This window comes from Anomalospiza imberbis, chromosome 6, assembly GCF_031753505.1.
Source record: "Anomalospiza imberbis isolate Cuckoo-Finch-1a 21T00152 chromosome 6, ASM3175350v1, whole genome shotgun sequence".
In the NCBI taxonomy this organism is placed as follows: Eukaryota; Metazoa; Chordata; class Aves; order Passeriformes; family Viduidae; genus Anomalospiza; species Anomalospiza imberbis.
The window spans coordinates 51,462,279-51,477,000 of NC_089686.1; the positions used below are offsets into that span (position 1 = coordinate 51,462,279).

Sequence of the window (14,722 nt, forward strand, 5' to 3'; positions counted from 1 at the left end):
TCATTTACAGTGAACATACTCTGACAGAAACATTTTAAAATCTTTTGATTAATTCCTATGAGCAGTTCCTATGCATTTTATTCTAAAGTAGTGGTAGCCTAATAAAGACCATCTTCCTCACTACTTCCAGGGAATCATACAGGAATTTCAAATTTTGAAATATGATTCCTCACCACAATCCTGTAAGAAAGGCAAAAGTACATAATGGTTTGGTCTTTTAAAATCAGATCATCTGACAACATCTAACAAAAAAAAAGTAGAGTGTATCTTGTCTATTTACCAAATTTGCCCATATTTTCATACCTGAAATTCATTTTTACATACCAAACCAGTCAAGGGATGTTGCCCTTTTGATGAGGGCCCAGAAGAAACAAGGCCTTATAACAGGCACCTTTCCATAATGCCATATATCTCTCTGGAAAAAGAGGTAAAGGAAGGGTTCCTAAAAGTGCTATGTTAGAGGTTAATAATTTCTTTGCAAAAAAACTCAAGAATTCAAAATTCTGCATCATCTACAAAATCTAAAATTTTGGCCACGTAGGTTAATTCTGTTGTGGACTGTGTAGAACTGCAATAGTTCTGTGTGGTGGATGAAAATGCTAATGTTCACTGAACCCTAAATGTAACATATGCTGGGAGGAAGTATCAGGAGCAATCCACTTCTGCTTTTTGACTTCCTGTAATACACTGTGCATATAACAACTGAACTAAGTTAAAGTTATAATGCAAAGCAGTTGCAAGCTACGAAATAATAACACAGTTTTTTCCACAGCTGGTGCAGAAAGAGAAATAAAAGAAAATGGCAGCACATATTGCATAGCAAAAAAAAATAAAGTTCTAAAAAAGCATCCACGTAGTATATCTTACTTTTTCTTTACTGGATTGTTTTTATCCTGTGAAATAAATAATAGATAAAATATCAATCAGTAACTGTTTCTAAATGCATGAACACTCAAAATCAATGAACATATGGGAGAAAGAGAGGAATGTAATTATGGTTTTTGTGCAGAAACATTATTGCTGAAGCAAGGCTTTGAATGATGTGTCCTGTCTCATTTTCTGTAAAATGCCCTTTACCACAAAGCATTTTTTTAAGTTCTCCATTCTCACATGGCTCCATTACAAGATATGTTTGCTAATATTAATAAAAGGAAGAATGTAATGAATTTGTTTTCTGTGAGTTTAGTTTCTTCTAGTGTAATGACAATATATAATTAATTGCAATGCTCCAGCTGTAGTGATGACCTAGAACCCCAATGCACTTAGTATTTTATGGACAGAAGGCAAAGGGCAATTGACCAGACACAAATATTGTCAGTATTGTGTTTACTACAACAAACCCTCAAGCTTTCAAAACATATGCATTTTTAAAAATGCATATTTTAAAAAACACAGTGATTTTAAATCAAGGGCTAAGTATGGATTTAGCTTAAAGCCTCTTCCATTTAATGCTTTTTAAATGTCTTTTAGAAAGCCTGATTACCAACCCTTGAAACAAAGTTAAATGTAATTTTTCAAAAACTAGGAATTAAAACTGTAATACTTCAATCAAACGAGACTTCCAAACAATTCAATATCCCAAGAAAAAAATCTTACATGCAGCTAACAGCAAATATTGTTTTACATATCTTACTGGAGTATTTATACTATGTCCTGAAATTTTATTTGGCAGCTCAGCCACAAATTTTTAGGCAAAAATTTTCGCTGTGGTATTCATACTGATTTGTGAATGGAACACTTTTTTTGTTCCTTATTTTTACCTTACTTTATTGATAAAAACTCAAATACCTAAGAAACACTGTTCAGTTGCACATATCCTTTGAAGAGATTTGATTACTTTGCAATCTAATATGCAAATATAATCTCAGTTATTCTTTCATGAAGGAATAAGAGCCCTGAATTGAACAGTTTGACGGTAGATTTTGAGTGTTTTCAAAACTTACTTTGCTTCAGGTTTCTGCCGCAGTGGCAATGAATGAGACACAAAGGACTACCTGGAAAATGAGAATAAACGTCTCCATAACTGAAAAGATAAATTCTGTATCTAATATGATATGATGCTCAAACAGATATTGGAAGAGGAGAATCATCAGATAGTAAGAAAGCTAGGAATTATTTAAAGAATATCACACATCTACAAGATACTTACTCTTTTCCTGAAGTTTCTTTAATGGCTTATTTTTTGACAGTCTTGTGTTTCACTTCAGTTATCATCCCAAGGCTTCCACCTCGTAGTTTCCTTCCAAATTGATGAATTCCATCAAAAAACAGATAATCATAAAAACTACTATTAAAAAACTTACTATATTGAAAACTATTAAAAAATCTTACTATATTGATTATCCATTAATATAAACTAATCTGAACCTTGCAATCATATGTTCAAAAAATGTTTTCACTATCAGAGAAGCAATCTGCAAATAAAACTGTAGTAGTTGCAGTATTTTCTACTCAATATGTTTCAGTCTTCATGCATGTTTGCTGTAAGGCTTAGGATCAACAGCTTGCAGAGTTTGGTACAAGTTTTCTGCTTCACTTTGAAAAGTATCATGAGATGCCACCTGTCATTGCCTGGAATTCCTCTCTGTTTTCCATCAAATTCCCACATAATCCCTGGAAAATTCTTCTTCTGCTTTCTAGGAGTGCCCATCCACACCCCAAATCATAGAAATTTACCTCATTCTTTGCAGGAGTGCACTCCACAGCTTTCAAGGAATATCCTCAGCTTTCTTAGAAATTTTCCACATATTCCATACTTCCCAAAATTTTCCCCATGCCCATAAATTTACACAAGATTTTTGGGAATTCCCCCTTTGCTTTATAAGACTTCCTTGTGTGCCTTTGGGGAATCCACAGCCAACTTCCTAGAAATGTTAGGTGTGTTGTTGAAAGTATTCACTTTGGCTGCTCTCCTCCTTTTTCTACCTTCCACTTTCTAGGCTGTACCACTTTGTATTTCAGGAAATTTCCCCTTTCTCTGCAGCTATCTTCCCCCATGTATATTTTTGGAAAATCTCCCTCTGTTTTCTAGGAACTCTGTCCCAACTTTCAAGAATTTGCTAAGTGCTTCCTAGAAAATTTTCCATTGCCTTCCCAGTTTCCCATGCTGCTTTCCATGCATTTTCCTACTGATTTCCAGAAATTCCACAAGTCCTCTGTAGGAAACTAAACAAAGTGAGTGGGTAGTCACTGTGTAAATGCTACTGGTAAATAAAACAAAAACAAGAAACAAAGCCACCTTCCATGATGCCTATGGCTTGGGAATTGCAAAAACTGTCCATAACTGAGAACATACATATTAAAAACTGTTCTTAATGAAGTGGCTGTTCCTGAATATATTACTGAAAAAATCCCACAGCCTCCCAAGTATATTTTCTTTGAAAAGAGTGTCATTTAAGCACACTTTCTCATGCATTTTCATAAAACTCCTGGGAGATCTAAAAGTGGATAGTGTTTAGATGCCAGTAACACATCTAGAGAGCTATGGCATTTTCAGTTGCTAGTACTGATTATCCAGTATAATTTGACACTGCTTTTGCAGTAGTGACCAACACCTATGGCTACACATCTTCATTTTCCTTGCTGAGACTTTGCATGTCCTCCTCCTACTCACATTTTCCACATAAGTGGAAAAATTGGTGGTTGTATATTCAGTTATTTCTAAGTTAGGGTGATAGTTACTTTATACCCATGTATATGAATATAAAGAAATGCATATGTAGAAGTTCTCCTGGATAGGGGATCCATTTATGTTGCATCATCCAAGATGATGCATTTAATTCTGAAATTTCAGTTTCAGTGCTTTTTTCAATTTTCTTTTCAGATGTACATGTAACAAACTCCTCCAACAAAAGCTTTTAAAGTCTTCAACTGGACAATTTTAAAGTCTTCAGAATGAAAGAGAAGATTATGATACAGGATAAATATGTCTCCATCAATATTAACTATTGCAGGAATGATAAGAAAAGAGACTGTACATCAATGACAGTGAACTACTGAGAAATTAAAGACAATGAGCTTCAAGTCAACGTCAAATCTCAATTTTTTCACCTACCACCTTTTTAATGTTATTACCATTCACACATTTTTCTACATCTGAAGGGTACCACAATTGAAAGACATCAAGGTGCAAGTGAGTGGGAGGAAAACCAGATAATTGTCACATGCAAAGTCTGACTCCTAAAACAAAAGCTTGATTTTCAAAACACAACACCTTTAAAGCCTATAAACTTAATCTAATGTGTGTTGGGCTATTTGTAGGATTAATAAATCCTTTAGAGCATGAATTTCTTCATCAGTTTAAGCAGGGGTGAGGAAATAGATCTACTGGAGACATTCATGCAGGCAAACCTTCTGCAAGAATTGGCTCAATCTGAAGGCATGATATCGTATATGAATATCATTATCATGTCATAATCATGACAACTTTTCCAAAAATTATGTAATTAATCTTATTTATTATATAACCTTGATGTAAAAAAAATACTGTTAAATGTCTTCAAAAATAAAGGGTTTTTTACAGTTCAGTATTTCAGGTTAATTTGTTAAATTTATCTTCTGATTAATGGATTATTTTAGGCAGTGAAGTTTTGTGCTGTGGAATTCCTGGCCTGCCTACTGGATGAAACTACCACTCTGTGTTTCCAGGAATTTCTTGGAAACTAGCGCTTCCCATGCCCATTGAAAAAATGTCAAGTTGTCTTTTAGGGGCAAGAGTTGAAAAATATTTTCTGTTGAGGAGATTTTACTGGTTTTCTAATTTTTTTTTAATTTATTGGGAAATATAATCTTTCATTTACTTTAGAGAAATGAGTGCTGGTACCTGTAGAAGATGAAGAAACATCCAATCTTGAAAACACACCTCAAAAATACATAGCAAAGAAAATTAGGTCCAATTCCAGTCTCCTTACCTCCTCTCCCCATGCTGGATCCTCTTGTCACACACCTCCAAGTCATGTGTGACTTTTGTGGCAATGGGGACAAAAAAAATACAGCCTTGCTTGGTTCAAATGAAGCTAAGCACATGGTTCATTTTATGGTCTTCTCTTCACTGCTTTCAGATATCTGTTCAGTTTTATATAGACTGTGCCCAAATTAAAACACCTAGACTGGCAGGAATGTGTCCACTGCTCAAAGAAGTGGAATAAAATCTGAGAGATGAGGAAGTGGGTGTAACAAAAAGCCTTGTATTCTAACTACAGCTGTCTGCCACACTGACAAGGCACTGGATTGGCATAACACAGCATGCTGGTTTGGACAGCGGATCTGCAAAAACAAAAAACACACAATCAAAAACAATACTTCAGCTTTTTAGCTACAGAACCACAGGGCGCATTCAGAGATGGAATGGTTTTACACCAGACAGTAAAAAATTATAACAGATTCTTCCTTCAAAGCAAATGGTATACAACACATTTTCAGAGGATTTCAAAATACTTCAATAAACCTGGGAAGCTGTTGATCTTGAGCATCCAAAAAAAATGAACTTTTGCTTCTAACTGCCATCATGTGAGGACATCCTTCAGCAGTGCTGCCAAAACAGGGATAACAAAAGCAATGATTTCTGGCTATTCTTGCAATTCCCCTGGAGAGCTGATTTGCAGCGATTCCTCAAAGTCTACTTTTCTCAAAAAAGCTGCACAAAGAGGCTCAGAGGGAGTTAAAATGCACCAAAGGAGGAAAGCTTAGCTAAACATTTCCAGGCAAGAAGGCCAGAGCTCAGTTACTCCACAGCAGACAACAGAGAAGAAGCAACCCCTGGAAGTGTTGGGGGATTAACAAGCCTTCAACTCTTGGAATACCATCAAGTTGCCCAACTTTATAAAAGAGACTCATTCTACTATTGCAAACGGCTACTGCAAGTGAGCACAGGAAACTGCCTCCCATCGGCTCAACTCCTACAGGACAGGGATCAGAGTGCCAAAATTTGGGGTCATCCCTCAGCAAGCACCTGCTCCCCACGCTGAGCTGCTGCCCTGAGCAATGACAACATGGCTTACCTCTGGCAAAGGGGGCTTCAGTCTCTGGAGACCATGAGAGTGTTGTCATTCCAGACACAGGGAGACATCAGTGAGCTCAAAGAAGGATCCAGGCTGCAAGAAAATTGAGAACATTGGATTAAGCTGAGAGCACACAACCTGCATTCCCACAGAAAACAAGGAGCAGGTTTTCAGCTGGCATCCTGCAAAATTTCCTCTGCTCCATTGCCTCTGATGCACCTCAGAGTTAGTCTCAAGTGTCATTTGAACATCCTTAAGCCCTGTGGTTCCATCCTAGCCCCTCATTTCCCAGATCTAGGACTTTTCTATTTGAATGACAGATGACTTATTAGAAAACAATAGTACAAAATACTTACATGAAGAAAAAAACTACTTAAGAGAATGTTCTTTTCTGATAGAGTGCTTTTATCATGAGATAACTTCTAATCTCACTCAATAGCCTACGTTTTGCAATTTACATGAAATGTGATAAATACCCTATTTCCATATTTAAGTCTCTGACAATATTAATACTCTTATTATCCTACTATCAAAGAAAATTTTAACTGTAATATGATAAAGTTATTACAGTTCTTGATTCTCTGAAATGTACCAGGGGAAAAAATGTGATAACTAACACAAAAAATGAGATAAGCCTAATGGTATGTAGAAATCTTTTTGTTCTCTGGAAGATGTTCAGAAAACATTAAAAAATAGCTAAAATCCTGAATTTATTTTACATTTTGCTTCTGAATAAAATTTTTGTCTTAAAAATTTTTGACTGGAGTAAAGTCTCCTGTTGATAAATCAATAAAGGATATATTTTTTCTCTTTAATATTATCAAAATGACATTTCAAGAAAAAGAAGAAATAACTTTTTCACAAACACCTTTGTAAAACCTTTAACTAGGCACAAGAAAATACTACAAGTTCAAAATAAATAAATCAACAAAGCAATAAATAAGGGAGGGGCCTACAGCTCTTTTAATCCAGATTACTGCCAGTATTAAAAAAATTTTAAAAGAAAAAAGAAAAATACAGATTTTACATTAGCTTTTGATTAAGATTTTCTATTCATGATGTTTTAATCCTCTCATGAGAGTCATGTGGTCTTTCTCAGACCCTTGTGGGTGTCAGAACCATAGGGCAAGACACCAGGCAAAGCCTACCCCATCTCTGTGTACCTAACAGATTATTTGGCAAGCTTTTATTAATATCTGAAACTAGAAGCTATAACATATTTAATTAACCAGTAAAAGAATGAGCAAATTGTGGGGCAGACTGCCCCATGGATAGATAGAAATTTGAAACACTGCAGCAGCGAATTATCTGCCTTAACCACTTGAGGTATGTATGATAAAAGCACATTTTATACAACTTAAAGTTGTACAGAGGAGCAGATTAATACCTGTCTCTTTTTAATACCATGTGACACAAACAGGGAAAGAGAGGAGGAATTGTTATGTGACAGCTTTCAGCACCTAGAGGCATTTCCCTACCACATTTGCAGTCAACTTTCTTTTCCTTTGTGAATTGACAATGTGACCAAAGAGCAAATTGACGTTATTTTTCTTTCCCAACCCATAGGTATTTGTAGGTGCTTTTGACCAAAGTTAAAGCTGTGAGGGATCCAAGAAACTGAGGGCTCACATTGATGTATGTAGCTGTTGCTGGTCAAGGTTGACATGCCAAGAGACACAGTGTCCATCAGGGATAAAAAATGGGAAGAGGGAACTTTGAACTTTCTGGTGTTGGAAGGTGGGAGCTATGTGGTCAGTATATTAGAAACTAACATTCTAGATCTAGATCAATTCCTCCATGATTTTTAGCATCTGCAATACCTGAACTAGATAAAAAAAACCAAAGCAAACCAGGAAGCTGGGGTTCAACCCTTACAGATTGTTCTCTTCTACTTTTGGCATATCTGCTTCTAAACTGAGCTAGAAATTAAATCTTCTCTAAGCTCCTTCTGGTGCTGAGAAGTTACACCACCCTCCTGCTACAATTTTCCTTATCTGTTAAATTAAGATAATGTCAGTTTTCACAATTAACATTCTAAAATATTATTACATGACAAATGATTGGTACAGAAAGACAAGTACTGCAAGAGCTGTGCATGCACACTGAGGCCTTGTCCTACAATTTTACTTACAAAAGAGTAACACCTAGAAAAGAAAAAAAAAACAGGGTCAGGACCTCATTGCAGCTTGCATAAAGTAAAGGGTCAACACAAAAGGCCTGAGATATAAACCATATAGCTAGTTGATCCTACTAGTTAATAAATTAATACATAACCATTTGTGAGTAGAGTGTTTTTACCCTCAGTTTAAATGAGAAGGATGTCATTCCCAGAAATTGAAAGGTGAAATCCAAGGAAGACTGTGATAAATTCTTAGAAAGAAAAGGGTTTACTCCTCAAAAACCTGTGTAAAATTTCTACAAAATACATATAGAATGTCTTAGAAGGCAGAGGGTAGATTACTTGAATTTGCAGGAGAAAATGTCGAGGCAGCACGATGTTGTGATGCACTAAATAGTTATTTAGTTGTTGTTTTGCACTGGGTGATTGGGAATTTGCACTGAGTAGTTTTTAATTGCACTATGTCACATTGGTCTATTCCACACACCTTTCCCCTCCCCTGCTAAGCCTCAGGTGTGATGGGCTCTCCCTGACCTGCTCTCCCCTCCCCTTCTCCTCACCTGTGTCCCATTTGATGTGGCCCCTCGGTTCTTTCCCTGGGCTCAAAACCCCCCAGGAGGACACATTCTCTTTATCTCTTTCTCTCTCTTTCTCTTTTTCTCTCTCTTTCTCTCTCTTTTTCTCTCTCTCTCTCTCTCTTTTTCTCTCTCTCTTTCTCTCTCTCTCTCTCTCTCTCTCTCTCTCCCTCTCTCTCTCTCTCTCTCTCTTTCTCTCACTCTCTCTCTCTCGGATGCCACCAGATCCAGACACCTCAGCCTCTGTTACCCCCTGAGGTGTTGCCTGGATCTGAGGTGGCTTCTGATAATAAATAGGATTTGGTCCCGAGGAGAAGAGCGCCTTTTGTCTGTTACCTGTGTCCATGTAGGATTCCCACCCCGTGATCAGAGGGAACAAAAAGGGAATTCCTACAGCTAGCGCCCAATGTGGGGATTCAGGGATCCACATATTAAGGGAATTCCTACAGCACAGAGAAAATTTCTAGAAGGCAGAAAGCACCAGGAAAATGTTCTAGAACAGGCAAAGTAAATTCCTACAAAGAACAGAGCAAAAATCTGTGGAGGATACCTGCCTAGAGGGGAGATTCCTCAAAGAGCACAAAGAAAATTCACAAAACACGGAAGGTTAATTTTGTGGCAAGCAGACATGGAGAATTACTGAAAACCAGAGATAAATTCCTGGAAATTAAAGAAGAAATTTCCAGAAGGCACATAAGCAAGTCCTGTAAATTGAGGGGAAATTATCATGATGCAGCACAGGAAAAAAAAATTAAAAACAACAAAAAAGCCCACAACAACAACAAAAGAACATGGAAAGTGATGAGGAAAGATAAGTAGAAATCAGAAGCTGGCATTTCCTAGAAAGCACAGTGTAAATGCCTGGAAAGCTGAGAGGTGAATTCCTAGAAAGCAGGCTAGGAATTCCTAAAAAGCACATGAACACTTTCCTAGAGATTCCCAGAGCCAGGTGTGTCCTGTGCAGAACTACAGCCCTTTACTTTGATCAGCTGCATCAGATTTTGCCTGAGCCGAGAGCAGAAGCACTGGAGTACTGGGTCACTGCCCTCAGAGACAAAACCAGAACAAGAACTTGGCAGTCCAAGCCAAGAGAAAGCCATGGCTTAGGTCAGACACTTCTGGAGACCTTCTCTCCTAGACCAACACATTTGCTTTCTTCTGCGGCCACTGAGATCAGAATCACAAAGAAAAGGAGGCAGAAGACAGGGGTGACCTTCCTCTCTGTGTGTTGCAGGTCCTCCAAGCCTGGACACAGCTAAAAATTCTGCTTTCACATGAGTCCCCAAACAGCCCCCATTGTACCAGGAAAAAAACAGCTCCAAAATCTCTTTCATTCTCCTCCTTATTTTTCCTCTCAATTTTGTATAACATTTCTGTGTTATCCCTAAATTGCACTGAGGATGTGTAAAAGATATAGTGAACCAGTTTATTATCAGGTCTTATAATAATAAACTGGTTACTACTTAATCACCAGTTATGAGTAGCTGTCAGTAGTTATTAACAGAGATATCTCTAACACCTTCATCTATTAGAATCTTTTACTTGGAGTTTTAAAATACTGAAATGGGAGATTTTGAGAACCATGAGAAACAAAAGAACACAAGATTCCCATTAAATTTCTTTGGTCAGTAAAATAAAGGAGGAAAAAAGCACATGAGGCTCAGCATTAAATTAACTAATCTTATTATGAGAAAAAAAACTGAAGGGTCTGCTGTGGAAGTTTGGTTTGCCAGTCTGAAAAGCCTCCAGAGTTAAGAAAAAGCATTCATTAAATAGGAAACATTCACGTCTGTGCCACTGAAGACATCTGTGCTATAAAATCTGCTGTGAACAAGCTACAATTTCTGTTCTGTACGATCCTGATGCCTTAGTCCCTGTTACAAAGACAGATCTCCCATTGACAGCTTCAGAGGGGGAAAAATGACTGCAGGATTAGATCCTACATTTCCCTAGTTTTTATTTATGGCCACCTACCAACACCAACCACTTACCACTTCTAGAACATGTCAAATTACTGCATCCAACCACAGACACTCAAATATATTCATATCAAACTGACTATAAAGTCAGTGAGAAGGTTCATGAATAAAGAGAAACTCTAGTGACAAGGCACAGGAATCTTAAAGCAACTCAAACTGGCTGTAAGACAAGGGAAAGTCAACCACTGTGTGCATTTAACACCAAGACCTTGAGTCGACAGTACAAACACACAGACAGATACATGGCAATTCTAACAACTGGACAGCAGCAAACACTCTTTGAATTAAGAAAGCTGTCACAAAGAGATGGGAAAAGTCACCTGTGCCTTTCTTTCTCTAGTGACTTCCAAAAAGCTCACAGCAGAACCACAAGTGTGATTAAATAAATGCAGGTTTCAGTTACCCCAAAATGTTTATGGTAATTCCAGTGAAGTCAGAGTAATCACACTACATTTACATTCAGGTCAGTGGGATCAGGCTCAAACCCTAAGTGACTAAAATCAACAGAGCACAGCATCTGCTAATACTACTGCCCAAAATTCACAATAAGCCTCAGGCATGCTATTATCAGATTACACAATTTCACTGTCATGCTGTGGAGTTTGAAAAGCAACTACAAACTGTGGAGGATTTAATTTTCACAGGCAAAGGATCTCTTCTTTCTATTAAAAGGACAAGATCATGTTGTTTCTTCAAAGATAAAACTTAGTTTTGTTCTTCTCTTGTAAAACGATAGAAACATTCTTACGCAGTATTTTATGAGATAAAACATTTTTATCTGTGACTGGAATGTGAAGAACAGGAAAGTTTGATTTTGTTTGAGAATGCCAAAGAGTGTTTGCCATGCAGAACCACAAAGATTACAAGAGTGCAATTACAAGTGACATAACACTGTGAAGAGATTTTGCAAATGACAGAAACAGTGGCCACAAGTTTATTTAGTTCTTTTTGAGAGTAAGATATAAAAACAAATTCATCCTTCCAGCATCAGACTGAAGCTTGTTCTCTCAATAAAGATTAATGAGATTACAAAAACTATGGCTCATGAAAATTGTAAGTAGTAAGTGGATGTGTTATGGTCTATACTCAGTACTTCTAGAAATCTGACAAAGATCTTTTTTTAACCCCACCAAGATTAGAAATGTTTATAAGTTTTTAACCTTTCCATATTCTAATGGCATTTTCCTTTCCACAATCTTCCTAACTTCCTCCCTTCACTCTGTGCGTTTCAGAGTGCTGGGCTAATTACTCTTAGTAAAGTACACACAAAACTTCACAGCTTTCTAGATGATACAAAAAAAAAAAATCAACAAATATGCAATCTTGAATCATTTGAAACAGCCTTTTTTAGATTGCTAGTTAGTAAAATTTAGCAAATCAGAGGTCAAGTTTGCAGTTTTTGGCAAAATAAAACCCACAAGCACAGACTAAAGGGGACATAATTTTTCACAGCTCTGATTCAAGATTCCTGGCTGCCTTTCTGCAGTCACAGTTGTCATACTCCTAGCTTGGCAGAAATACAGGGTGAATGTTCACACTCACCAAGTGCCAAGGCAGCCTGCGATGTTTAAAAACCAGAACTGGCAGTCTTGTCAGCAAAACGAATTTATTCTGACTTCACCAAAACTGGACCAGCCACTGAGACCCATTCAGTAGCCACCACCAACCACTGCACTTGCAGCTCTCAGAGAAGGATCCCAAATATGCAGCAAACCCCCAGGACTGGGAAACAGCTAATGAAATAGGTGGGAAAAGCTCGATGTTTGGCAGCCTAGAGCATGCAAACAGCAGCTCAGACAAGCAAAATGCAATTAATGGTTGCCTGCTGGGCTATGTTTTACATTTCTTCCTGTGCTCAGTAACTGGAATGCCCAGCCTGAAGCTGGGACTGAAAAATGTCTCAGTGCTGACACCCACATTGTGACAGTGTAGAATCTGCTAGACAGCTATCAGCACACAGGCCTGTCAAAAGGATGTTCCATTCAATCACATTTTGGGCTTATCAGCAAGTTAATGAAAATCTTTAGGTGAGGCAACCTACACTAAGTTGTTACAGTATATAATAACAACCAGTGTTGTACACAGTTACAGAAAACCCTGCCATTAACACTTTTTTGGTGTATATGAATAAAACATGATTTTTAGACCAGAAAAAAGCCCCAAAGCACCAACATTTAGGGCAACCATTGAGATACACACTTACAAAATACACAAATATACACATGAATATATATAATTTCACACCTAGAATAAATGCCCTTATAGTTCAGTTACATACTCTTTCTTTTTTCCAGGTTTTTGGCATTGATATATTTTGCCTCTGTCATACTGCATAGTCATGGGAGTGTTCAAGGATTATGTTAGAGGGAATAAAATATCAGAAGCCATTGCTGTCATTTATTTATTCTAACATCTCATGAAGCTGGGCATACCTCCAGCTGCTGATGATTTTCATTTCCTTGTATTTAATATTGCTGAAAGAAAACATTGCATTTATTAATAGGAAAACAAATTTCTCCCCTAACTTTTTCTGTAAGATTTTTTTAAAGCTAATTTTTCTTTTTTTTCCCCACAAAGTAAGTTTAAAGAAATTCTCTTTCATCTGCTGAGATGTGATCCTACATCTGCTCTGCAGGTAGAATTTTATGTGAAGTACACCACAACATAAAAGACAAATCCCTAGCTTCAAATCAATGGAAATGCCTCTGCCTAAAATAGTCAAATGCAAAGAAAGACCTTCATGCAAGAAACATGGTTGATTGCGTGTACACATAATTTCACTGGAAAATGCACCAAAAATATGCAAATTTTATCACCTATTTCAATGTGTTATTTGATGCATATCTTTATGTTGCTACACATTTTAAAAAATACAAAATCCTAAATTATTTTTTTATCTTTCATTTTGTTCAAATGTTTCACAACTTAAGCCTATCATATTACAAGGCTTTTCAGGAGACTTAAATACTATTATAATAGTATCTTCAACTTGGAGGTCAAAATACCTGGAAAATTAAGGTCTCATAATGTTTCAGAACCTAATGGAGTACTTTAACCAGAGACCTTAGTAATCTTAAATCTGTCTCTGCTAGACATAATAAGTTTTAAATGTTTCAATGAAATTCAGGGTATAATTTTTTTCAGGATATAATTTTTGTATACCCTGTAATTTCTGAGCAGGGCACAAAGCATTAAGTTCAGAATACTTAGCTGCCATAGAAGAGAAAAATCATTCAAATCAAAAGCACTCTTACAGGACATTAGAAATAGACAGCTGCAGTAATAGATTTTGAACCAGCAAACATTATGTCAATTTCTTGTACTAGTGTTCAAATATACATAAACATCACTGAAATAATGGGACATGGGGTTATTAAAACTTGGCATGCTTAAAAGTTGTGCACAACCATGCACAAAAAATAATCTGCATCTGGCACTTACTGCTTGACTTCTTGGGTGATTCTGATGTCATTGATTATTTCCTAAGGGTGCCAAAGCAGATAACTCACAGCATAACACAGAACAGCCTAAAACATCTTCAGACTAGGAATATTTTACAGTATGCTGTAATAGATTTTTTTTTTTTTTTGGACACCTGACCTTTTGTGGTCAACACCAGCCAAGAAAAGCCACTGCACTACTATTCAACCCCCAGGAGAGCTCTGAGACAGCAGAGCTTACAGGGAAGACTCCATGCTACTGCAGCCTCCCACAGCCTCCTCAGCAGCTCACGGAGGCAGCACACCAGAAGAAGCAGATTTCAGAGCTATGGCCAGGTATCAGGAATTTCTCTACCATTCCAGCTATCAAATAAAAGGTCTATCTCTATCTCTTGGCTAGTAGTAAAACCATGCCTTTATAAAATTATCTGAGATGCCAGATGTAGAGAAATTAATTGCCAGCAATGACTTGCTCAGCTGCACAGCAGAGCCCCCACCTGCATTAATCCAATTGTCCATGAAAAAGGGAGAGGACAGGAGTTGCTTTTGCCTAATCTGCACCAAATTTCATGGAAAAGAAGAATCCTACCAAGGTATTTACATCAGTTAC

The 14,722-nt window shown here is 37.1% G+C and overlaps 1 long non-coding RNA gene across 1 annotated transcript; it reads right to left on the reverse strand.

Moving 5' to 3' along the window:
• Positions 1-268: 268 nt before the first annotated feature.
• On the reverse strand, positions 269-5,914 carry LOC137476677 (uncharacterized). Its single transcript, XR_011000523.1, has 3 exons — positions 5,447-5,914; positions 4,911-5,265; positions 269-415 (listed from the first exon to the last, which is right to left on the reverse strand). It is a non-coding gene; the product is annotated as an uncharacterized lncRNA (long non-coding RNA).
• Positions 5,915-14,722: the final 8,808 nt, after the last annotated feature.